General features: G+C 41.3%; 1 protein-coding gene across 4 annotated transcripts in view; it reads right to left on the bottom strand.

Annotated features, from left to right (window-relative positions):
- DNAJC6 (DnaJ heat shock protein family (Hsp40) member C6) overlaps nucleotides 1–23,799 on the bottom strand; it is a 153,777-nt gene that overhangs the window by 50,655 nt on the left and 79,323 nt on the right. The window contains exon 1 of one of the 4 annotated variants that reach the window (XM_036826542.1): nucleotides 12,484–12,568. The exons of the other annotated variants lie outside the window; for them this stretch is intronic. The gene's annotated coding sequence lies outside the window, so the exon portion shown is untranslated. Of the gene's footprint in view, nucleotides 1–12,483; nucleotides 12,569–23,799 lie in introns of those variants that run through there. 4 annotated transcript variants of the gene reach the window in all.

The raw sequence follows: 23,799 nt of genomic DNA, 5'->3' as shown, positions 1-23,799 counted from the left end.
GCATACCTATGAGGTAGATAATATTATTTTTCCATTTTATACATCAAAAAACTGAGGCACAGAGGTTAAGCAACTTGTCTAAGGGTATACAGCTGGTAAGTCAAGGGCAGAGTTGGGATCTGGGCCCTACGCAACCTTTACAACCATATCCCTCTTTCTTCTCCTAATACTATCTTGAATTTAATATTTATCATTCCAAATAATTTCTTTAAACTTTTATTTCATATGTAGGTATCCACAGGCAATACATTAATATTGTTTTTCACACTTTCAAACTATATATAAATGGCTTTCTGTTTGCAACTTTATTTTTTTCACGCATCATTATTTAAAATACTTCTATGCTGATACCACATGTACCTTTAGCTCACTTAAAGTATGCATCCATTACCCCATTGATGGATACTAAGATTATTTCCCATAACAAACAATGTGGTGATGAACACATTGGCTTGATTACATGTGAGAGATCTCTCTAGGTTATGCCTAGGAGTGCAAATCTGCTTGGAGATGGGATACACACATCTTCAAATTTCTAGATATTAACACATCATTTTCCAAAGTAGCTGTATCAGCTTAAACTCCCACTAGTAGTGCACATGAGCTCCGTCACTCTACATTCTCCTTAACACTTGGTATTGTCAGACTTTAACATTTTTACCAATCTGGTGAACAAGACAACACCTCCTCTTGGTCTTATTTGTGGTTTCCCCCAATTATTAGTAAGGTGAAGTATTTTTTATTGTGCTTACTGGCCAGGCAGCTGTTCTTTAAATCATACTTCACGTATCTACTAAACTTCTATGAGCCGTTTAGATGTTCATACATATACCTATAAATACATGTTGACTGTTATGTACTTACACCCTGATCACAAGAGCTTTTGATGCCTAAGTCACCATTAGGCGTCTATTTGAAAACAAGGTTCTATTAGAAATTACAAAGAACAATCAATGCAGGTGAATAAACAAATGAATAGACACACGGACAAACACTGATAATGTCTACCACTTACTGAGCTCTCCCATGCACCAGAAACCCCACTTGGACTTTTATGTTAGTACAATTTCACATTCTGGGAAATAAGGAGGGTGTTTATTATCCCCATTTTATAGGTGAAGAAATGGAGGCTCAAAGAAGGGAAGCAACTCACCTAAGATCTCAGCTAACAAGCGGTAGAGCCAGGGATTCAAACTCAGGTCTGTACAATTCCCAAGCCTACACTGCGTCTCCATTTCACGCTATTCCACAGCTCCATATTAGCCCACAATTCTCACAGCTGTAATCAGGACAATCCTTACCTGCCTTACACACAACCGCCCCTCTCCTATCCCTTGCTCTCCTCCAGCTCCCACACGTATGCCATTCATCTGGGGCTCTCTGCAGCAGGTGTCCTCCCAACAAGCACTCTCATAAATCACTGCATCTGTCAGACCAACCAAACCAATCTCATTACGCAGGCAGCCAAGCCTCTGTCGCCCACACTGCTTCGCAGCCCTAAATAATTGCCAGGAGCTTGTCTGAAGAGCAGCTCTACAGACCAGGGCTACAGCTACAGATTTGAGAATGTTCTCTTGTGTTCTGTTTCCCTATGACATAGGGCATATTATTTCCCTTTAAACACATCCACGTATAAAAATCTGTATCGTGTTTTCATTTTAAATACAGCAAGGATAGAGCAACATATGCTTATAACTCCTCATTTCCATCCCGAGCCTGAACACCCTTCTGATACATTACTGTTCTAAGAGATGACACCAAACTGATTATCCAGACCTCTCTCTGACTCTCAATTTCATGCTGGAACAGCACTCCAAGGCACCAACCTATTTAAAGATATAAATATCCTTGATTATCTAAAAATCAGACTCTCACCATCACTCAGGCTGCATGCTCTATTCATTAGAGCCTTGGAACCCTGCAGAAACCAGAGCCATTTGCCAGGGTTACAAAGTCTGCAACCTCCCTATACCCAAATTATATGTCAAACTAGCCAGGACACAAAAAAGAGAAGAGGGGCGCTATCTGATTTTGCCCTAATGGTTCTTTTAGGTGGGTGTTCTGACTCTCCTTAATGAGCTACATGAATGTCAAAAGCACAGATTCTCAAAAGGATATTGGAGCCTCAGCTTGCTGAGAGAAAGGGCAGAAAGACTTCAAAAAAATGACACAACAAAGAGGGAAACGGTGCAGTCAGAGAGTGATATGCAGAAGAAAAACAATGACTAGTAGATCAGGGGTCGACAAACTACAGCCCATGGGCCAAATCCAGTCTGCTGCCTATTTTTATATAGTCTGTGAAATAAGAATGGCTTTCACGTTTTTAAATGATTGAAAAAAGTCAACAGAAGAATAATGTTTAACAAAGTGAAAACTACATGAAGGTCAAATTTCAACGTCTATAAGTAAAGTTTTACTAGAATACAGCTACACTCATTCATTTACATATTGTCTATGGCTTCTTTCATGCTACCATGGCCGAGCTGAATAGTTGTGACAGAGACCTTATGGTCCACAAAGTCTAAAGTACTTACTATCTGGCCCTTTACAGAAGAACTTTTCTAATCCTTGCACTAGATGCTTGAAAGATTTTGCATTCTTAGGAATCCAAATCTTGCCAGCTCTGACACTTTTCTAAATGCTTCGGCTAAAATGGCACCAAGTGCTAAGAACATACCCTGTACTTATAAAGGGTCTTTGGGGATTTGAAGGTCTAAGAAGGTGGGAGTTGGGGAGGTCAGAGTTGAGACAGCCTTAGAATGCCACCCAAGGAGAAAGCGTCCAGGTCTGTGCCGCTAAGGCTCCAGGTAGAAGCTTGTTCTGTGACGTCTTGTCATTTTAAAATCTAAGCCCACCGAAGATAAGCACCAGAGAACTGCACTCTGCCCCCTGTGTCATTTCTAAGGATGTAATCAACAAGTTTTTCTTGGAATTCCTAATGTTTAGGAAACTAGAAATAGCATCCTATCTCTCCCAAGTCATGGGAACTCACCATGGATATGACTTGACCTGTTCTCACTCACAGAGTCACATAAAATTTGTATCTCCTGGGAGAGAATCTGTTTCCCACTGGACTGTTAGCTGTTTGCTCATTTACTTATATTAAGCTTCAGTCCAAAAAATATTTGAAATGATTCGATTGTTGTTTGGAATAAAAAAATATATTTTTAAGAAGACCAGCAAAATGTTAAGGATGGTCTTAACTGCCTTAATGTAACTAGAAATATAGGAAAAGTACATGTGACTACTTTTCATAAACATCTTATTGATTTGTTAGCTGTGGACAAAACACCATGAGAAGCATTGTGAAAGAAGAAGGAAGATATTGACAAAAGCCTTGCCTTGGAAAGTCCATAACGCACCGGGGTCATTCCCCACATATGCTCCCACTGCTTATACAATATATAGGCTCATGGCATCCTAGGCTGCATATAATTTCACTTGGTAACCTCTAAGAAAGGATGCTCCCCCATAAAGTACTGTCATCAAAAGAAAAAGAAGGTATGTAAATATTTATCCAAAAAGATGTTCCTTGAGGTACTGCTTACAATGGCAAGAGACAATAAAGGATGTATAATTGATTACCTCTAACAATGTAATTAGCCATTAGCTATTAAATTAGCTATTAAAATCACTTTGTAGAAGAATACAGATGCTCACAACAAAAAGCTAAGTGAAAGATAAAGAGCATACAAACATGTACAGTACAATCTAACTTTTGCAAAAGAAAAATATTTGAGTTTAGAGAAAGAATTCAGATGATTTAATAAACACAAAATAAAAATAACAGCAATTCAAACTTACTGAATGCCGGCCATGTATCAGGTACCAATCTCAATTCTTTCTAGGTAGCATTTAATCTTCACAACCACCCTGTGAAGGAGATACCATTGCTCTCTCCATTTTCCACATGCCGAAACTGAAGCAAAGACACATCAGTGACTCGCCCCAGGTCCCACAGTTACTAAGTCAGGATTTGTACCCAGGCAGGCTGACTGCTCCAGAGTCCAGGCTCTTAACTGGCACATTTTCAAAATAATTACAGCAATAATATCTAAGTGGGAGAATGATAAGTGATTTTGTGTTGTTGGATTGTAATTTCTAAACTTTCTGTAATTTACATTCATTAGGTTTGTAATTAAAAGTATGTTATGTAAAATAAAGACAACAGCCAAGTGATATACCATTAAAATTCAATTTGTCCTTCCTCAATAGATGTAGAGACCTCCCTTCTCTGTACATAAGTCATCATAGTTCACAGTCACAACGGTTTCTCAGCCCAGCCTATGAGATGTAGGTAGATGTTGCCCATAAGCCCTTAAGTAGCTCTGTGTGGATCTTTAACTCCAAGCAGGCTGGGAACTTGCCAGGAATATCTTTTCAGTACTTGACTTTTTCTAAGACCTGAGACCCTGCTTCATCGTGGTAGTAACTGCCTCAGCTCTGGTAAAATAATCCAGTACATTAAGAACAGGGAAAAGGGGACAAAGGACTCTTGGCAACAATTAAAGCTCTTGGGACATCAGCCCACCTCAGTGGGTCCTCTGGGTCTCCACAAAGACATCTCCACAGAGCGTCAGCTTTCCCATTCCTGGAAAGTCTCTGTCATTCAGTTCTAGTAATTATGAGTTATTATTCCATAGTGTTCAGGATCAGCCTGTATGGGGGATAACTGATAATCTGAATTTTGGCATCACGATCTCTTCATATTCATGTTCTTTTTCACCAGTAAGGCATTTTCCTCTGCAGTTATTTAAGTGTCATAAAGCTACAAATGTCCATTCCTGGATTCTACCAAGTTGGCAATTGCAGAAGAGAAATTCCCAAAACTAAAGGGACCTTGCAGAGATGTACCGTTTGCCCCTATACTAGGAAAATACTATTTCTTCTCCACAACACTTGGCAGGGGACAAAGAACCAGTGTCATCGCCACTGAAGGCTTCATCATCCTTGTTTATAGCAGATTTTCCAGCTCTTGGCTTCCCGCAATTCAAGAAATGGTTAACATGGGGATAACAACTAGATATATCGTGGAAAAGCCCACCACCTTGGCTTCTAAAATCAAAGACTGCTTACACCTCATTCCCAGTTCATCCCAGTTCAGGGAAGCTTAGAGAAAAGAGGATGGACTTTGGGGAGACAGGCCTTAGACTGGAGACTTAGTTTTTTCACTTAAAATCTGTGTGAACCTAAGCATGGTATATAACTCCTTTAAGGCTGCTTCCCCCTTTATAAATTGGAACAAGTTAAGAAAAAAAAACTTTTCTACATGTCAAGAGGTGTTAAAAGGATCAAATGAGATCATGTATGTCAACGTGATTTTTAAGTAGTAAGATTTTCTAAAACAGTCAGGAATTTTTATTTTAATTCTTAGAAATTCAGCTCTCATGTAAATGAGTCGTTGTATTATATTAAAGATAACAATTTCATAGAAAAAAAAAATTTAAGTGAAAAAATTGACACTCCCTATGCCAAACAAGAGGTTAGGCATGGGACAAAGCCTCCACGGTCAAATTACGGGGTTTAAGTCAAAATATGGGGTTCAGATTCAACTTCTGCTACCAGCTGGAGATATAGCCTAGCAAAGTTAAGTAACTGATCAAGGTCTTGATATCCTTATCTTTAAATTGGAAGCTTCAATAGAATCTCACATAGGATTGCAGTGAGGATTATATAAGACAAAGTTCTATAAACTCAGCACAGTGCCTGGTGTGTTGTGCACACTTAATAAATGATAGCTACAAGGTGGCTCTGGGGAATGAAAAGAATAAAGCCATGAAAATGCTGTCTCCAGCAGAGTTAGGCAGCCTCAGCAAAAAAAAAAAAAAAAAAAAAAAAAAAAAAGGCCATGCTGTTCGGTTTCAGAGTTGATAGTTCAGAATCACGAGTGTTTAACAGAGGTGAACCTCTTTATAGCTTTGGGGTTTCCTCTTCCCATCTTGAAGCGATCTGGTACCTAATATGGGGAACGATTATGTGCTCTTTGCGCGACTAATATTCAGGTTCACACAGATTCACGGATACTGGCTTTTGAAATACTGAACTAGTTCTGTACTATTTGGCACATAATATGAGCTACAAAAACTACAAGTCACTTGATGACATTGCATAGCAGTGGCCCAAGACATGGACCAGTCTGGCAGTTGCTCAACAGACCCCGGGGGCAGAGGCCTGGGTGTGTGCTGCGTCCACCAGCAGCTCCAAAGGCACTCAGCGCTGGCAGGTACAGACCACAAAGCAGGTGGTGCCAATGGTTCTGGCTTTGAGGGTCCAAACCGCGAAGGACCCTCAAAGTGTATCAGAGCCCTGACAAGTCAATAACACACTCAGTCCTTCTTGAGCTGGAATAAGGTACCGGGGCCTCTGAGAGAGTCAACTTCACAGGGATGTTGCTGGAAGGATCTGACGCCATTCCCTACATCAAACCATCACTTGGAAATGGGGATCATTTAGCTAGTGACAAGGATACTCTAGAGAATGTCCCAACTCAACAAAAAAAGAGGGACATTAGCATGATAAATAATGTGTGCTATAAATATTACCACAGAGTAAACAATTATATGTGCATGTGTGTATCTGCTTGCTTAGAGAATAAAAGGGACTACACTTTATATTTTATATATATTTATACATTAAATTGTATTATTAGGACAGTTTTTAAATATTTTATTATCACTCTTGATACCATCAAATTAGTATGTACAGTATTTCTTTACCCACTTTTAGGACTTTGATGGGAGGAGCAACCCCAGCTCCTTCCTGAGCAATGTGGCCATAACAGAATCACAGACTCAGGGTCTCAAAGAAGGTAGAAACAGGGGAATGAATTTAGATGATTCCCTAAGTCCCTTCCAGTTCTAAAATTCTTTGAGACTGTATCATCATTGTAAAAAGGTCATCTGTTAAGCACATACTCTAGGCACTCTGCTAAGTAGTTTCCACACGCTACTAAATTAGACCCTCACACTAAGCACAGTGGCCCTTGGGTGTCCCACTGAGGAAACGGAGGCTTTGGTAAAGTTTAGTGACAGTCATGGCAGAATGAGAGTGAATCTACGTTTGGCTGGATCCAAAGCCTCTGCTCTTACTCACCTCCCCATCCTGAAGTCTTTCATAAGAACTTTGTCTCTCCTGTCCCCATTCTCTCACCTCACTTTGCACCTCCATCCTAGGATGTGGAGCAGTCTGACAGACACAGAATTATTTGTGAATGGGTCTGACCCACCCACCTTAATCCCAGCAACTCTGCGTCTTCAATAACAGGAACAATGTTTCATGCTTCCTCATACCTTCCTAAAAGGTATTGTGCCATACCTTAGCACAATACCTGGCACACAGTAAACACTCAATAAATGCACATGAAACTGGGCTGCTGCAGAATATAAGAATCAGAGAGAAGATGGCAGAGGCGGCAAGGAAGACCAAACAGATCAACCTTGGGAGAGACTTGGTCTTGGCCTAACTGTAGGCAGCAAATATAACCAGATGCTTTCACTGTCTCCTCACATTTCTCTGAATTTCTGATTGTAGCACTGTATCATCCAGCACCCACTGAGCATGCTTGCCTAAGAGATGGAGATTTCATGAAACTCAACAAGAGCTGGTTATATTTGCTGCCTACAGTTTTTATACCCAGACAGATAAGAGGAGCTAATTAAGTAACCATCTCTAGCTCCTCTTTTCCGAAAGGATCCAAGATATTTAAAAAGAACGATAAGAGTAGAAAGAATGAGAAATAAGAGTCAAAGTGAAGGCCAAACTGAGACCAAAATTGACTTTGGTAGAATAAAGGCAAGGCACAGTGGTCACGAACAGGCTGGTAGTGCTAGGGAAACTCCAGCTAAATGGATGTAACACATTTTGTTCCTTCACGGATCACTGAAGTCAGGCTACAGTTGTCAATCCAAATTCTACACAGTAAATTCTCATATAAAACAATACATGGATATTGCTTACTTTGATTCAATAAATATCTTAAGTACTCATGATGTGCCAGGGAAACAGATCTGTCTAGGAGATCTTTACTCTCCAACACTTGGGCCAAATAAAGAGGTTCCCCCTTATGAAATAATAATGATCAAATCTAACGAGATCAGAACTCAGTGGAATTCTGAAGAAACAGAAAAGTTTCTGCCTACCACATGGCCTCTCAACTCCAGGAAGTGAGGGACCATCACATTTTTTTCCTCTTTTCTTTAACCAAAAGGTCAGGGCTTAAATTGCATTAAATGGACTATGACATTTCCCTCTAATGACTAGTCTTGTGGCCTGGAACAGAGAAAACGCCCTCAGTGTTATCTGACCCTGTCCGTCAGAGGACAGAGATAGCAAAGAACTGAAGCCCTGCTGAGAGAATACTACCAAGAAAAAATCAAGCAAAAATCTTCTTTGCACCATTTTGGTTCTATTTAATGGGGAGAGGGGAGGCAACAGAGGCTTCAAAAGGTGACTGAGAACTCTAACAGTCCTCCCAAACAACTCCCAGATACGCGAGAATCTTAGGAAAGCACTGTTTGTTATGCAAATGAAGTTCTACCAGGAGTCTCTCACCCTCCCTCCTTCCAATAAGATTGTTCTCTCTTAGCGACTCCTAGATGGAAATTCTAGAGCTGCCACTGTAGCAGACTTCTGAGAGAAAGATCCCACCACTGCTCTCCAAAGGAGCAGCAACTGTCATGGATGGATATTGTTTGTTGTTTACCAGCTCAGAGTAGATGTATGTATACTATATACACACACACATATGCTGCACATACGCCATTATGCCAGAGGAGCCTTACTACATGCTAAGCATCATGCTAGGAACATACAATACCCCACACAGTAAAACTGACAGATATTTTTGCTCTTATTTTTCAGATAAGGCAAGTGGGCCTCAAAGAGGCAGGTTCATTCACACAAGGTTTCTTAGCTAGGATATACAAATGCCTATATGATGCCAAGACCCGTGCTTTTTTCATTTTGTCAGTCACAGTCGGGTACCTTCAACCACAGAGGTGAAAGTTCTGCTTGAATCTTGAGAGGAAGCAACCCAGGCTCATAACACTTCAAAACTCAACGGGGTATTAGTAACATATTCTCATGCCTCACACGGATACACTACAAAGACCAAATCATTCTCCACAAAGCATTAATATGATTAACTTATCTAAAAAACAGCTCTACTGACATATATAAAATTGACATGTAATAAACTACACATATTTAAAATGTAAACCTTCAATAAGTATTCACATATATATGTACGGGTGTACACATACACACACACACACAAAGCACTAACTCCAAAGCCTGAGTCCCTCTTGCCATACTCACCAATAGAGTCCAGAGTGGGGGAAGACAAGACAAATGCAGGATTCACCATGAATTACCATCCATGCTCCCATAAGGCTGTCCCCATTGCCACAGCCATTCTCTCCTAAAGCTCTGTGCTGTGCTAAGAACTAGGAACCTGGCTCAATTACTTGAGACAATTCAGAGAAAACGTTATGTATAGCCATGTATCACAGAGCTCAAGACAGGCATCAACCAATAGATATAATAAAGAATTCTAGAATTTTAGATCTGAGGGTACAACTGGTCAAGATATCTTCATTTGTGTGTGTGTGTGTAACTGTGAAGTTGAGAGAGGGAAGGAAAGGGGGAAAGGAAGTACTAAACAAATGTGCATTCCAGTTTCTACTGTAAAAAAGATTTTCTTTCAGATTAAAATACAGTATATATATATTATATACGTGTATATGTTATATATATTATTTTATATCATATTTTATTATATAACATTATATAATATGTATTTTATTATAGAATAATATATATACTGCAGAGGTCATTCATATTTAATATGGAAAATCTGGGCACATCTAAGGACACCCATCAAGAACATTAGGAAGAAAGCAAACAGAAAAGAGGAAAGGATGGGGGATGAAAGGAGAAAAAAAGAAAATCTAGGGTAAAACCAGAGAGGGGCCTGTGCAACGTAAAGACTGCAAAGCAGTATGACTAAGTCACTTCTCTGCACCTGAGGTCCACTAAAACCAAAGAAAATGGAATTAAAACAGAGAAGAAAATAAAACAAGAAAGAAACAAGGGTGACCACTGTTAACATTTTGGAGAAATGCACATCCTCGCATTTTTAGTTCTGTGTTTTTGTGGACATGCACGCATATATATTATGTGTTCTATGCACAGGTACACAAAAATAAGATCATACTATATATAGTTTGGACCTGCCATTTTTCCCACTTAACAGTGAAAAGCAGTCTTCTGAGTCATGAATATTTTTTCTCTAAATCTCTCACAGAGCTGCACCATAATTGTTAACTGCTTTTCTCTTGCTCAGACTTGCCAAGTATTATTATATATATACGTGCATATAAAGTGAACAGGAGTTCAGAAGAGCTTATTTCCAGCTTTAGGAGAGGGATGCAGGTTGCTGGAAGTAGGAAAGAGGAAGGCTTTATGGAAGAGGTGGTATTTGAATTGCAGTTTGGGTAGAAATAGGCTGAAGGACATATCAGGCTGAGGGAAGAGAGAAAGCACAGACCAAGAGACCAACAAGTCAAGGACATACATAAGAAGGAAAAGAACCATACCTGAGCACCAGTTACAACTGTTCTGGGGACCAGGCTAAGAAAACTGAGAGATGGGTTTTACAGTGTCCACTAAATGGAGAGGGAGGAGAGGGACACTGAGATGGTAAATAATTTGTCCAAGAGACCGACTATAGTGCATACTGCAACCAGGATATCATGCTGTTTCTTCAGGGAATTGGGAGGATGCAGAGGGTGTGTTAGAGAAAGGAGGGAAGTGAGCCTGGGAAGTTGAGTAGTCCTCGGATCCCAGAAAGTCTGAAGGTCAAGCAAAAGAGTAAGAACTCTTGCCTGCTCTCTGTATAACTGCCTGTGGGATTTGGTCCTCACACTGACATAACAAATGACAAAAAACGGTTATCAGCAGATTTCTAAGAAGCCCTTCACAGAGCAGATTAATGCTGCCTCAGACAAGTGGAATTCCCCAGGGATAGCGCGCACGCGCACATACACACACACACACACACACACACACACACACACACACACACACTTCAGGACACATTTCAAAAGCCAGAATTCCATCCGAGGACACCTGAAGGGAATTTCAAGGCAGTACCTTCGGCATCTAATCATCAGATAAATGTATTAGTAGCAATCTCTGATGGGCCGTCTCTGGAGTAAGTCGTGCGGAGCATAAAACTGCTCAGTGCGGATCAGTGAACTCCGAGTGAGGATACACCTAAATGCTAACTAAACAGGGGATGTGGAAATACTCTGAAAGTGAATCCTGAGACAAAAAACAACCACGAAACAAAACCAAACCCCACAGCAAGCAATCGGAGGAAAACCTGCTACCAAAGTGCAGAAAGAACCCTCAGCTCCTCATTTCACTGGTCTCAGGACAAAGATTCTGGCATGGACTTGTCTGGGAGACATTCTCATAAAGGCCTCACCAGTACCCTCTCACATGGAAAAACCAAACACCGAGCAAATTTAATCAAAGGCAATGATGGGAGACACCTGGGTCTGGCCTAGGCACATAGCAGATGTGAGCTAAAGCTCAAGGGCATACCTTTACTTGCTAGGTAGTAGGTTGGTTTCTAGCCTCTCTTCAGACCCCCTCCACTCAAAAAATGCCCCTCCACGTGTTACTTGTCCCAAAGAGTCTCAACTCAACAATAAGCACTGCTGGAAAACCAGAGAAAAGAGAAGAAGCATTTGGTACCAGCATGATGTAATTGAAAGGACCTAGGCTTTGCAAATAAGCAGACCTGGATTAATGACACTGACCTTCCTTCCTTCCTACCTGCATATCAATGGGCAGGCTAATTAATCTAAGCCTCAGTTTCCTCAACTGTAAAATGGGGGCAGATAGTATCTTCCTTCCATGTACGCGGTAGGGTTTAAACAAGATAATGACAGATAAACATCTGTCACCTGGAAGGCAATCATAAAGAGTATTTTCCTATACATGCCTATATTCTTACTCTCCTTTGGGAAAGTGGAGGAGATCATCCTGAGCAGAACAACCACAAGAAAGGGAAGGAAACAGGCACTTGGGAATGGTCTGCATCTAGGAACTGCCAAATTCTTCCATCCATTCAGTGGAAAGGCCACTTACTATCTGTATAACCCCATGCAAAGAGAAAGCCTATGATACCTTCCTCACAGAATCATCACAAAGATTAAATCCACCATCTGTAAAAAGCACACTGTTACATTTACCACTTAGTAAATGGTAACTTGACGTGGAGGTGTATGTGGTGGCACTGAATTAACTAGAACATTGTACACAATGGATCACCAACTGGGACTCTGAAATCCTTTCCTTGTCTGGAGTTTTTTTTATCGTATGGGGATTTGAATTGCACAGAGATCAGACATGCAGGAAATGGTCCTCAGATGAAAATCCTCACGTGCGGCCCCATGCCGCCTGAGGCAGGCTTACCAAGCAAAGGAAGGGGGTCCTTCCCTGGCTCCACGTTAACTCGCTGGTCTGGCTGTCTTTCTGGCTTAATTATGCTCCAATAATCCTGACACGACTGGCTGGGCTGCACTGTAAATCATGACAGTGGAAACCCTAAAATGAAAGCAAGATTAATGATATGACCTCAATCTTGGCCTGAAGGCCCATTAATTGGAAATCATGGACTTCACTGAATTCTGGGCATAGAACGGCCAGCTGGATTAAATTTTCTGAGACCTGTTTCTTCACCCACATGAAGATAACTGGAACGCACCAATGACAACAAAGCCAAACATTGGGTGTTGCTGAGGAGACAGACTTTGTTTCCCTGGCATACTAGCTCCCCAACCATCAGTCATGCTTTGGAGGGGCCACCACCACCATTTCAGCCACCTTCCTTTCTTCTACATGCTCAAGGGTGCCATGTAACCTCTTAGAGGCTCAGTTTTGAGATTACTGTTAACTAAAAATATATATATATATATATTTACACACACACATACACAAGTGCTCAATAAGAAGTAGCCATTATCATCATCCCATATTTGCCATCATCTACTATTATAAGGAGCTTGGAGGGGAGGAGGGGAACAGGAAAGAGCTGTGTGGCTTCTCTTCTGCAAGCTGCAGAAATGGCACCACAAACGGCACAGACAAATCACTGTGCACCCAGGGCCTCCCTGCGTTCAAGGCAGCTTCTGCCTCTCCTTGCCATTTGACAGATGCAGATTCCAGTATGTCTCTTCTCTTTCCTTCGGTCTAGTCTGTGTGAGGCTACCCGCTCTCTGTGAACCAAGATTCACAGGCGTGAATCCTCACCCAACACTGAATGGGTATCACACTCTTCACTATAGAGAAGGAAGGATGGTGTGCAACGTGTCTAAGGCATTGATTATAGAACATACTGGAACCAGGATATCATGCTGTTTCCTCAAGGAATTGGGAGGATGTAGAGAGTGTTAGAGAGGGTGGGAGACAAAATTAGGAAGGTGAGTCGTCCTCAAATCCCAAAAGGCTTGAGGGCCAAACTAACCTTCAACAGAACAGAGTTATTTAGAATTATTGGGAGGGGTGTGGGAATGCTTTTGTTGGAAGCTTCAAATAGACAAATTAATGTGCAAGAAAAGCTTAGTGAGAACAGAGACAGTGCTTAATTTATGCCTGTACCAAGCACCCAGCAGGTTGCCTACCAAGGTATAAACAGTCCAAAACAGGACACTGAATCAAATGGAATTAAATCTGCCAAGAAACCAAGAGCACCACTTCACTCTTAAACCAACTGCAATTGCTTTGAAGTGCTGCCTGGTAATAATGGCAGTGGTTATCATTCATTACTCGCCTTCTGATTGCTGGGAACTGGGACTCCAGGCTTTAAATCCATTGTCTCATTTGATCCTCACAATCATGTTGCCAAGTAAGCTCTATCATCCCCCATTTACAGATGAGCAAACTGAGGACCCAAGACACAGATACAGTCACACAGCCAGGGCTCTTCCCCAGATCTGCCTCCCTCCCTCCAAAGCCTGTGATCTTCTCATGACATTTTACATATTAGTTAAAAGCTTAAAACATAAAGGGAAACAATCAAACCAGCAAGCACTGCCAGAATAGAGAAGCCAGGTCCCGTGATGTCTGCTCTGTATATGATGTAAGGATATTTTTAAGACCAGATCCTAAGAAGGGGAAACCTCTAAACATCACTTGCTGGGAAGGCACAAATGAATGAAAACTACATGCTGAGTCTTTAGCAGGCAGGAGAGGAAAGCCGAGGCCCAGCTCCACTCATGGTCCCTTGTGCAAACTAGGTGGTCACGCACCGGGATGGGGGCAGCGCCTTCAGAGGCTCTTTATATGTAGAATCTAAAAAAGGCAGACTTGTAAAAACAGAGTGAAATGGTGATTACCAGGGTCTGGAGGGTGGGGGGATAGGACTGAGGTTTAAAGGTACGAACTTGCAATGAGCGGTAAATAAGTCCTAGTGATCTAATGCACAGTGTAGCGAACACAGACAACATTATTGTATTATAACCATCAAACCCGCTAAGAGACTAGATCTTCATTATTTCAACCACAAAAAAGAAATGATAATTATGTGACGTGATAGAGGTGCTAAGTAATGCTATAAAGGTGATCATATTACAACATATAAACATATCTAATCAACATGTTGTACACCTTACATTTATATACTGTTATATGTCAAATAAATTTCAGTTAAAAAAAACAAAAGATGCTCTTTCCTAAATTTGTCTCTTCTTGCTGCCCAGTCCCACCCACCCGACAGGCACAGGCCCTCTTTAGGGTCAGCAGCTGCTCAGATTTTGACCCTCCTGTTCACCAGTCATGTGTACAAGCATCCCAGCGATGGCAGCAGAGGTCACGTATCTGACGAACAGCAGGGTGAGACACAAAGCAGGTTTGCCTGGCCCTAAATCCCATGCCCTCCCACCATCCTATTCTTCATTTCCCCGTTAGAGAGAAGAGCAGAGGTCTCAGTGCAACTGCCAAAGCGCATGGGTGGCTGTACCCCTGAAAGAGCCCCAAGATGACCTTGCCCAATATAAATGAGACGCAAGAAATGCCTACGTGGGCTTCCCTGGTGGCGCAGTGGTGGAGAATCTGCCTGCCAATGCAGGGATCATGGGTTCGAGCCCTGGTCTGGGAAGATCCCACATGCCGCGGAGCAACTAGGCCCGTGAGCCACAATTGCTGAGCCTGCGCGTCTGGAGCCTGTGCTCCGTAACAAGAGAGCCTGCGACAATGAAAGGCCCGTGCACCGCGATGAAGAGTGGCCCCCGCACCGCGATGAAGAGTGGCCCCCACACTGCGATGAAGAGTGGCCTCTGCTTGCCGCAACTAGAGGAAGCCCTCGCACGAAACGAAGACCCAACACAGCCAAAAATAAATAAATAAATAAATAAATAAAAAATCCTTCCCTCTAAAAAAAAAAAAAAAACAGAAATGCCTACATCCGAGACACCCAATTCTTCCCTCAGCAGCCACTGTCACAAGTGTAGAAGCCTGGACTCGTCCAGGATGGTGGGGGGCAGCACGTGAGTAGAGTCAACGTCTCTTCTCCCCACACACCTACACACTTGAGTCCACTCCCTCCCAGGCATGAGTCCAGGCATTTGGGAATCTATATTATCCGACTCATGAGAGTAACCAAAGGAGTTCAGTTCCAAATTCCAGTGTACCCTGAAGCAGACGGCTTTCCCCCTCTGGGCAAAGCCTCTTCCTCTGTAAAATGAGGAGGTAGAATTAGCTGCTCCCTAAGGTCCCATAACACCGGAGACTCCATGATTCACAGACTCGCTAAAACGTGATTATTAAATTGTGGTTTGTGCTACAGGGCAAGGCACTGGTAGGACCCCACCAAATTGGACGTGGAGCTGAAGTTTAAACTGCCACTTAAAGGGTGGCACTGGTCAAACAAAAAGCATCCCAATCTCCATCATGGCTTCTGTTTTCTATTTCTGTCCAGGAAGACCTGGTGAGGGCTGTTATGTAATAGGCTGGCCAGCTGCAAGCTCCTTCTGTCCTCTTTCTCTGTACTTGGCATTAATCTCAAAAGGACTCATCTCTCCCTGGCTGCCCTTTTTTGTAACCTTTAAACATCTGCATCTTGCCTTTATAACTGTAAGCTCCTTGAAGGCAAGCTGGGTGGGTTAGACAAGACTGCATACACAGTGCAGAGCACAGAGCTGTGGACACAGTGGTAGTAAGAGTACTCTAGTATTCTGCTACTAAAAATGACAAACAGTAACTAAAATAGCCTCATATTTGAGAGCCTACTCTGTACCAGGCATTGTTCTAAATGCTTTATAACTCTATGAGGTACGTATTACTGCTATCTTATATTTTGTAGGTGTGGAAACAAATATAGAGAGGCCATCTTACTTGCTGAGGTCACACAGTTAATAAAGGCAAAATGTGGACAGTCTCCCACAACCATTTGTTGAATGAAATTACCTAGACAACAGTTGGGACTGTGTTCTTTTGGCATCGGAGAGACCTGGGTCCAAACTCTAGCTCAGCAATTTACTAGCTGTTTCTTTAGATAAAGCCGCCTAAACCTTTCTGAACCTCAGTTTCTTCATCTGTAAAATGGGATAACAGTATCTACCTTATGGGGTTATTCTGAAGATCAGAGATGAATGCCTGTAAAAGAACCTAGTGTGGTCCCGGCCTAGTCTTTTATTCATGTATTTACTAAGCTCCTACTGTGTAAAAGGCTCTGTGGCAGGTGGTGGGAAAACAGAAGAAACCATGTCCCTGCCCTCAAGCTGCTCAGGCAAACATACACAAAAAACTATATACCATGAGGAAAGGACAATGTTATGCACTGGGTATCACTGGGACCCAGCGGAGAGCACCTGAGGGCAAGGACAGCTGAACAGAGTCTGCGAGGATGAGTAAGGCTAGCCAGGCCCACCTGGACAGATGATTCCATTCCCAGCTGATGAGGCCATACCCCAGGGTACTGACCATGACCCTGTTCTCACATCTCACATTCAATCTCTCAGATAACACTGTCTGTGCTGCCTTCAAATTTTGTCCAGAATCCAAAATGTGTGTAGAGCTTCCACTTCTCTTTTTTTTAAGAGAAAATGGAGGAGACATGGGGGGTGGGGATATATTTTTATATACACACCACTCACACACTTATATTTACAAAGTGAAAAGATAAACCCAAAACTACCTATGAGGCAGGAAACAGGGTATAGGGGACAGGGATAGAAGCCAAAATTCTTTGAATACAACTTGTTTTATAGATTTGAATTTGGAACTACATAAATATTCTACATAATTAGAAACATAAAAGTAACCCATAAAAAGTGAAAGCAAAATGAAGCAAATTAACCCAACTAAGCACCAAATTGATGATATAAACATATAGTGAGAAATTATCTCAAGTGACCTTAAAATACAAATTAATTGTCTTAAAGTGACATCTATCCAAACCCTTCCCCACTCCCCAAAGTTTTAAAAACCCAACAACTTTACAACCTTATACTGTTTTGGTGGTAGTGTTGGTATTATTATTCTGTGATTACTTATTATGGCTTAAAGCAAATAAGAAATTATATTGGTGTAGTTGAGAACCAGGGTTTTGGGCATGGGAGAAAAGGAGATACAGATGTAAGAGGTAATGATATAAAAAAATTAATGAAATTAAGTGAAAACCCCATGTTCCTGAATCTGAGTTGAAATTATCATTATAAATCTATGATATATTTTATTTTTTAAAAATTGTTTCTAGCTCTGTCCACTGAAAAGGGCTAGACACAGAGACCAACCCAGTAGCAGAAAGCACCTGTCACACCAAGATTATGGTCTTGAAACCACACTGCCCTCTTAAAACAACTAGGGCCCTTTGAAAAATGGCGATTCTAAGATTGGGGGCAGAAAATGTACAAGATAAGCCTGGTTTGTGATAACAGAAACCAAGGAAACAGGAAAATGACTATTGCAGTGTGTGAAACGGACTCAGATACCAACTTAAGAGGCTCCCACTAGCCAAAGATGGTCCTTTGAACATCAGTAAGAATACTAACTGCAATGGATTGAAACATAAAATATATATTACAAACATGAGTCATAATAATAAGAAAATGAGGAAAAGAGAGAGAGAGAACTTCATTAGACACCTTTGGAGAGAAGGCTGGGGAACCAATCTTTTATCTTTGAAAACTAATAGATGAAAGGAAGAATCAAGCCTTTTCCTGCCTTTGTTATATGAACTGTACTTCAGGGTAAACTAAATATTTGATAAGGAGATTTTTTTCTTCATGGAAGAATTTCCAGCTAACAAAGAGAGAACGATAAAATTCAGCATTTGCAACTCCTGATAAAATAATGGAACTAGGTAGTGATCACAAAAACAGAAACAACCATGCATAATGTTACTCCCATGGAAATACAAAACACACTCAATGAGACAGTTTTGCAAAAATCGAATCTGAATCTAAATCTATCCAGCCTCTAGAGCTAACTACCAGGGAACACAGGGGACAGGGAATAGATTAAGTGCCACTACAGGGATGCAGTCAGGAAAATCCAGACTTTGGGGAAAAACCTACACTGCAAAATTACCTGATTTATGTCAACAAAAGATATGCAGGGGGACAAAAAAAAAGGAAAGAAAATTTGGAAAATAAAGAGGATTATGAGACATGTTCAACCAACCTCAATGCATGAACATTATTTGGATCCTTGTTCAAACAATTGTAGAAAGGAAAAAATAAGACTCTCACTTTAAAACTGGGAAATTGGAACAGACTGGATATTGATGATATTAAGGAATTACTATTAATATTCTAGATAAAATGAGGTATTGTGATAATGTTTTTAAAACGAAGCCCTTCTATTTAGAGAACCATTGGATGAGTTGATATTATGCTGAGATTTTACTTCACAATAATACCAGAGGGGGGCGGGGGATAACATATAGAGAAGAGATGAGATTGGTCACGGGTAGATAATTGTTGAAGCTAGGTAATAGGGATATGGGTTTCCACTTTCTACTTATGTTGTTTCCCGTTCCTACTTTTATACATATTTGAAATTAGATGGGGCTTCCCTGGTGGCGCAGTGGTTAAGAATCCGCCTGCCAATTCAGGGGACACAGGTTCAAGCCCTGGTCCAGGAAGATCCCACACACAGCAGAGCAACTAAGCCCGTGTGCCACAACTACTGAGCCTGCGCTCTAGAGCCTGCGAGCCACAACTACTGAGCCCGTGTGCCACAACTACTGAAGCCTGCGTGCCTAGAGCCCGTGCTCTGCAGTAAGCCCGCACACCGCAACGAAGAGTAGCCCCCACTCGCCATAATTAGAGAAAGCCCGCACACCGCAACGAAGAGTAGCCCCCGCTCGCCGTAATTAGAGAAAGCCCGCACACAGCAATGAAGACCCAACGCAGCCAAAGATAAATAAATAATAAAATAAATAATTTTAAAAAAGAAATCAGAAAATTGTACATATATTTATATATTATACACATTATATGCCATAATACATATGTATATATTTTTATATACACACATATAGATATAATCCACCTTTTCTCATTACCTATAGTGCTACCAACCACAGATCTAAGTCATCATCATTTCTCACCTGAATTATCGCTACAGCCTCTTAACTGGTGTCTTTGCTTCCACCCTTGCCTCCCTGAACTCTGGTAAATAAAGAGCAACAAAAGTGTTCTTTCAAGAAATAAGGCAAGTCATGTTACCCTTCTGCTTAAAATCTTCCAATGGATTCCCATCCCACTTAGAGTAAAAAGCAAAGTCCTCACTATGGCCTAAAGGCTCTATAGGAGTTGATCTCTGCATACCTCTCCAGCCTTATTTCATCCCTCTCTTTCCCTGTCTCTTTGCTGTAGCCAAACTATTCCTTTATTTAACATACACCTGCCTCACCGCCTTGGCATTTACTATCCCACTGTTTCCCCGATATCCACATGGCTTGCTTCTTTACTTCCTACAGGTCTCTGCTTAAATGCTTCTTTTTCAGAGTTTTCCAGATCACCCTATATAAAGTAGCACCCCCAATCTTCTTATTTAATGTTTATTTTTCTTCATGGTACTTTTTATCTTGATTTTTTTCCTACTAGAAAAGAAGCTCTATAAAAGAATACATATTTTTTGTGTTGGGCACTGTTATTTCCCAAAGTGTCTGGCTCAACACATACTGTTGATTTTGACCTTAAATTCTGAGCTATAAACTAGCCCGCGATACTGCACAGGGCGTGCTGAGCAAGGGGTGGTGGAGTAGGTAGGAACCACAGTATGGAAGGCTGTGTGTCCCTTAAAGACACTGAATTTTATCTTGTAGGTGATGGGGAGTCTCAAACTATATACAACAGGCCTTCAAATTTTAGTTACAGTCATTCTTGCCACCGTCATTATTATATGAAAGGAAACACATGTGTTTTGGTGTTTATATGGTATATACACTACAAGGTTTATCAGCTTCTAACTAAAGAAGCTGAATCACCATACTTCTGGTTAGCCACTTAAAACAATTGTTTCGGGCTTCCCTGGTGGCGCAGTGGTTGGGAGTCCGCCTGCCGATGCAGGCGACATGGCTTCTAGCCCTGGTCCGGGAAGATCCCGCGTGCTGCGGAGCAGCGAAGCCCGTGCGCCACAACTGCTGAGCATGTGCTCTAGAGCCCGTGTGCCGCGACTACTGAGGCCTGTGTGCCTGGAGCTCGTGCTCCACAGCGGGAGAGGCCACCGCGATGAGAGGCCCGCGCACTGCAGCGAGGAGTGGCCCCTGCTGGCCGCAACTAGAGAAGGCCCACAATGGCGATGAAGACCCAATACAGCCCAAAATAAATAAATTAAATAAATAAATTTTTAAAAAAACCAAACAATTGTTTCCTCCTGAATTCGAATTAAAGGTCCCTGAGTAAAGAGATATGGGCATATACAAAAAAGGTAATCATTTGCCTGTAAGATTCTTTGAATAAAAAAGCCCCAAGGACATTAGCAACTTGGGGTGAGAGTGGTTATTAGGAAAGAATCTGTTCAAGAATCAACAAATCTCTCTTATTTATTGGCCGCAAAAGCACTAATGCCCACAATGATTTTATGGCATAGAAAGTTATGGGGTAAGAATGGGTGGATACAAAGAAATCTGAGAATCCACTTGTCTCCTCCTCTCCCCCCATTCCGGTTCCCATAGGCAAGCACCAAATCTATCCCTCCTTTCTAGGAACACACTACTAGCTAGTACCTTAGTTCAGGCCACTTTCATCTCAATCAGGACAATCTCTCCTGATTGTCCAGCTAGCTGATCTTCCTACCACCAGCCTTGGACCTCTTCGATCCTCTCCAAAGGCATGTTGTTAAAATGCAGATTTGATCTCATCACTCTCTTCTAAGAAACATTTAGGTGCTCCAAGTAACAGGGTTTACAAGCCTCGAATGATGAGGAGCTGCTTGCCTCTACAGTCTCACCTCCCGGATTCCTCCCGGATCCTCCGGCTCTCTGTTCCAGTCCCAGGGAACCACCTGCAGCTCTTCCAACAGCCCATGCTCTCACTTTCTGGAACTTTGTACATGCTTTCCTAGGTATCCTTTGCTGTCTCGAGTGTATTTTTGCTGTCTCCTCTCCAGGAACAATCCTGCATGTGTTATATGTATTACATTTTGTGCTCTATCCCGAGAAAAGCTACTCTAAAAAACCTCATATTATTTACCACCTTGCCAGAGGCTGTCAGGCTTAAGGGTTTTGTAGTCTATGTCCTCCTAATTCTTGTGTCAAACATGATTACATCTTATACTTGCAGCTTTCCTGTCAGCCTAGAAAATTTTGCAAGTATAATCTCATCTGGGAGTCCTCTTTTTCTTTTGCTATTAAGTTTTGTTATTGCCCTCTCCTAAAGCAGGGATAGTTAAATTAACCTAACAAAATTGCTACCTTTCTCTCTCTCTTCTATCTAGTCCAAGGGACTCAAAATATATCTTCAAAAGAATTTCTTATAATGAGTGAATCAGATATGAACAGGACTAAAGCGTTGGTTACTTTGCAAAATAATTTTATTTCTATTCATATCTATGCTTCTTTTTTTTAAAAAATGGTCATTTAAACAACCTACAAATCCTTAATAATGATTCTCCAGACTCTGCTTTCAACGTGATATAATTAAACACAAGGTGATATTAAAGACTGAAGCTGGGGAAAAATCAAATAGTCCTGAGGAATTCTGGACTCAGGGATGTTACAGAACGCATTATAAGGGTTAGTATAGAACAGAATTTGCAGTTACTTCCTTAAAATGTTTAAAATAATATTCATGGAGGAAAAAAATCCCTAAGTCATTATCCTAATGATGGCACTGATGCTTTTCAAGATTTTAAAGCTACTATGTTTTTCAGAATTATGACTATAAGTGCAACATCTGGGTTGCAGTCCTGATTGTGTCACCTGCCAGCTATGTTGTGACCTTGGGCAAGTCACTTACCCCTTTTGAGTCTCAGGCTCCTCAGCCATAAATGAAGATAATTATACTCAGCTCAAAGGCAGTTGTAAAATGTAGTAAAATGATGTCCGTGGAAGTGCTTTGTAAACTAAAAACAAGGCACTGATGTTGTGTACTTATGGCCAATGCCAAAGAGCAATGTGATGAAAGATAAAGCTCTTCCCAGAACCTCAGTTCCCGACCTGAGTCTGCTTATTTCTCCAGGCTGTTATTTTTATTGTTATTGGAAGTACATCAAAAGGATCTCTGCTGATCCTGGGCAAATACCAAACAAGTCCAGAATGTACTATTAAGTTCCCACAATTAATTACTAGGCTTGTGTTCTTTTTGCTTTTTTAAAATAACCTCTTAGTATGTTACAAAGCTTAATATGAATAGCTGAATTAGCATTAGATGAAGAACCCAAGTGCCCAAACTGGAACCATATGCAAATCTGCTAGTGATGGATGGACTGCTGCTAGTGGATGCACATCTGTGAGGCTCTAGTCGCTGTAAAAAAAGGATCTGCCACTGTTTTCAGAGCAGCTCAGCCCCTCTGCCAACAGAACACCCTCTGAGTACCCTCCAATTTTCTATAAATTCCAGGTTTGAGATTCTAATGCAATCATCTGATTTCTAACCGTTTAAGTGCTTGAATGGATTTTAAGAGTAAAGGGTGATCTAAATATTTTTATAAATCATTGCTAATATCAAAAACATCACTGCTTTCTTATATTCAAAGCCCCTGGGAGATCTCAAAAGATTTCTGAAGGAACGCTGTCCATGTAACCACTTCTAAACGTGAGTTTAATGAAGCCAAAGGACAACACTTCATCAAGGAAGTTGTTGATCACTCTTCCAAAGATACCTAGGCAAAGTAGGATTTGACAAGCATGAAGGCATTTGCCCCAGCATCACTGAAGCTTGTCCAGAAATAGCCATTGATTCTCCATGATGGGGTGGGATGGGCAGTGTTGACAGTGAGCTTGACTCCCCTTCTATAGCAAACTCTAAAATATGTACGGCTCAAACATGTTAGTTTATTTCTTGCCTCTTTTCCATTTCCCCACTCAAGGCATTTGTCTTTGCTATTCCTTCTACTAGGAAGTTCTTCCTGGCTCTTTGCATGATTGATTCCTTCTCATTCTCCAGGAGATCCTACTATAAATGCTACCCATTCAGAAAGGTGTCCTCTCTCACCAGCTCTAAAGTAGCCCCCATCACTACCTCGTAATTCACCAAATATTTGTTATTCTGAAATATCCAGGTTTCAAGTGCCCCCCTTGTTGTCTATATATGCTGATTTGGGGTAGGAAAAGAGGCTTGA

This window comes from Balaenoptera musculus, chromosome 1 (assembly GCF_009873245.2).
Source record: "Balaenoptera musculus isolate JJ_BM4_2016_0621 chromosome 1, mBalMus1.pri.v3, whole genome shotgun sequence".
Lineage (NCBI taxonomy): Eukaryota > Metazoa > Chordata > Mammalia > Artiodactyla > Balaenopteridae > Balaenoptera > Balaenoptera musculus.
Note: the sequence above shows the minus strand (reverse complement) of the source record. Positions and strands in the feature narration are given on the sequence as shown.